Here is a 4,036-nt window from a genome sequence, read left to right as displayed (position 1 = left end):
TGAAGCAATTACTCAGAATAAATTCTCTATTGAAAGTTTAAGAGCTCAGTGCAAAAGTGCAGAAAAATAGTGAGAGAATTTACGAGAGTTGTATGAAAGTTGTGTGTAGATGTTGTGAGAGTTAGAGTCTTTATATAGACTTTCTAAACACCCAAGGTGTCTTTCTAAAAGTGTAGGAGTTGTTTGGAGTGAATAGATTTTGATTGGAGTGAAACCATTTCGTTTTGAAATCTGAAATCTCATTCAACAGTCCTCAGTAATCGATTACTGGCATTGGGTAATCGATTACCCAAACATTCTGTCAACTTAATTTTTAAATTCGAATTTTAGTAATCGATTACACCATTTGGGTAATCGGTTACTCAACTTTTGTAAAACTGGTAATTTGTTACTCAAATGCAGTAATGGATTACTCTGAGATAACTCTTTTTCTCTCACATGTAACTTGTTACTTGAATGAAGTAACCTGTTACACATCTTTTCAAAAATTGTTTTAAGTATTTTCAAAGTGTTTCATTATTCTTTAAAAATAGTTTGAGCATTACTACTTTGCATAAGTAAGAGTTTTAGGATAGAAGTACCTATAGAGACTTAATCTAATCTTCTTGAAGCTTTATTTTTCTTTGTCTTCATAAGTATTCTTCATTTTCTTCTTTTTGGTGATGTTGGTATCTTTATCAAAACCGTGTCAAAGTCAGGAGCAAAGATCTTCTTCACAATACCTTTCACAAAGTATACCAAATGATTGGGATTATATTTTTTGAGCAAAAATATTTACACGTCAATTTCTTTACAAATCTCTTTATATTTATAGATGACTGAAAAAATGTATGTATTGAGAGGATTATTTTTATGATTTTATCAATTAAATAATAAATCATATATAATAAATATGTTTCATAAAAGTTATAGGCAAATAACAAGATTAATTGTTAAGGCATTTGAATAGCTAAAAAAACAGAATCCAGCCCAATTATTTTGCTTGAATTATACGTTTTATTAAATATTGATCCAAATCTGTTTTAGATAAATGTTTTAAAATAAAGAAATGATTTGATGGTGGAGTAAATTTATGAGAAAATTCTGTTATGAAGATGTTAGCACAAGTTTCACCCTATTTTATGCAATTATTGGGTTTTGAGCTTTTACCGTATATAACTTGCTTGAAGTGAAAGTGTTGCCTTGATATTTTAAAAAAGAAGAAGCTTATTATATGTATATGGATACTATATTCAAGAAGGAGCTAGAGATCCAAGAAATAAAAAATGTAGTTATTTTGCTAAGATGGTTTTAGTAAAGTTTCAAGCATGTTTGTGTATAAGGATCATAAATTCATAATGAGACCTAAAGGACTTGTCATGTATTTCAATATGTAAAATGTTTCTATGAGTTGTGCTAATGAATATTTTGCAAAGATGCTTGCCATTAAGTATTGCACTGCCCCTAAGAAAGCTTGTTTCCACTTACTCTAATTAAGTTGTGAGAAGATAGTGTTTCATGTGTTTAGAGGTAGGAATCTTGACTAGGTATGGGTGATGCAAATGAAGTAACTCATGCAACAAACACAATGAGGTTATTTTTTTGGTTATACGAAATGTGAGGGTAGAGTTTGTGAAAGATAAGAGTTTGGGTGATTTATGTTGTCTTTTTCTTATAAGCAAATATTACTATTTCTTATCAGTGAGACTCGAATCCTAACTTCCTTCTTTATATTTCTTAAACCTTTCATCATAATCATAACATTTCATCCTAATCATTAATAATCTTATGACTTTTTTTTAATTTATTGTGGATAAGACTCGAATCTTCTATATCCTTCATTACATTTTTTAACCTCTTATCTTAGTCTCCACTTCATCATCTTGTCTTCATCATGGTGTGGGTGAGGCGCCGCTAGGGCCACCTAGTTTGGGTGAGTGTGGTGATGAAATTTTCATGCATTTGTAATTCAACTAGAACATCATTTTGGTACCGCATACAGTATAAATAAATCAAACTAATCTCATCATACTGTCAACTTAACACTTTTCCATTAAAAAATGGAATTATTGAAATTTAATGTGCACGTTATGAGTAAAAATATGTATTTGTTGTACGAAAAATATTATGAAACTAATTAATGTTTTGTTTGGTTGAAGAGTGGAAAATCAGAGAAGAGAGATATGTAATAAAGAGAGAGAAAAAAGAAACATATGAAAAATATAGTAAATTTTTGTATTATTTGATCGGATAGAAAGAGAAGAGAAATAGATATATATGAATTTGTAATGACAAAAATATCCATAAAAAAAAGCTAGTTTAAAACATAAATTTGAAAGATAGTTTTATTTTTCCAAACCTCTATTCTTTGTCTTAAACTTTGTGTCTGAGAAAAAAACTTTCTCATGCCATTTTTATTCTCTCATTTCACTTTTTCTCTTAAACCAAAGAAGAGATAATTGAAGTATCTCTTCAATCTCTTTTTTCTAATTTTTTTCCTCTTATATTTCTACTCAACCGCTAAAGCAATTTGTAGCAAGCAAAGGGATAGCGCGTGAGCGAGTACTATTTTGGTCGAAGGAAAGAAAAAAGGATGAGAAAATTCGTACAGTGACAGCAGAGGGCTGAAAAGACAGATTTGGAATTTATGCACACAATCAATTGAGACACCCTAACCACCCATCATGTTTCAAAATCTCCCAACACCACCTCACTTGCTCCTCAAAGATAGTCTAGGTATTAGGGAGGAGAGTGTATAATAATAAAATAATACATTTATATATACTCAATATATTATCTATTATTTATGTGTATTTTTTTCCAAGAGGTTACACTTTATCGATATAAAAGTTATACATAACTGATATGAGAATAAAATGAAGAATCAATAATAATTAAACATGAATAATTAAATAATTAATTTGACTCCATTCCTCATCAATGCACTCACGGTATTGCATTTTTAGTTTCTGGAGTCTTTTTTGTGATATGGAATCTTACAATTACAAGAAGGACCACCCTCTTAAAGGGGAAAAGACAGCCCAAAACCAACGATGGGAAGTCATAGCAGGTTGTGTTTGTCAGTTATAACGTTAAACTTTTTATAATCACCATCACAAAATTTACTAGTAGAGGAACTTATAGATACACTAATGATTATCATGAATACCAGAGCTTCATATTAATTACTGGATTCTACAAAAAAAATAGTGGAATCGTTATAAGTTGTACCAACTTTATATCATTGATAATATTAAATGTTTATTTGTGAATATAAAATATTTTTTATTAGTTAATTACATATAATTTTATGTTTTTTCATCGAATGGTGAAAGACTCAGCTAGATTATTATGATGATCAAAATGTTAATGATTAAATTTTTGAAAGTATTTCTTATTCACAGGGGAAGTCATACAATCAGAAAGGGATAGTTTTTTATCTATATGGTGATGAGATATTTTTGATAGTGCCAAAAAAATCTTATACTTTTTAGATAATTATAATTAATTTCTATCTTCTAACCCAATTATAAAATTATATTCAATAAGTGGATTGAAATGGTCGTTTGCAGAATATTTTTGACATAACATGATGTTGTCCTTTGATTTTTTTGGGATTTTTTAGATTATGTCTTTAGATTAAAGTTGAGATATAAGTGAGAAACATACATAAAAATAAGTTTAAAAAATTTACTCATTTTAATTATTTATTTTTAGAGAAATTTAATAGTTGTGATATATTCACTAATTCCAATTATTAGATTTATATAGAATGAATAGTTAAGATATGAAGTAACATTTTTAAATTTACTTTTTGGAATAAATAGGTTCCTCTAATAATCAAATGTGATTTAAGTTATTTGACAATAGGATTCTAAACTCAAACATACTCGATTTAGAGTTTATATATAATATCCCACTATACTATACCATGATTCATAAAATAATGTTTGATAATATATAATAAGACTCAAGTGTAATATATAGTCTTATACTGAACTCAAATCTTAGACAATATGATGATTATTATAATAATATATTTTAAGTAAATCTGAAC

Source organism: Lupinus angustifolius, chromosome LG04, assembly GCF_001865875.1.
Source record: "Lupinus angustifolius cultivar Tanjil chromosome LG04, LupAngTanjil_v1.0, whole genome shotgun sequence".
Classification (NCBI taxonomy): Eukaryota; Viridiplantae; Streptophyta; class Magnoliopsida; order Fabales; family Fabaceae; genus Lupinus; species Lupinus angustifolius.
The sequence above is the reverse complement of the archived record's forward strand: the minus strand, read 5'-3'. Positions refer to the sequence as shown.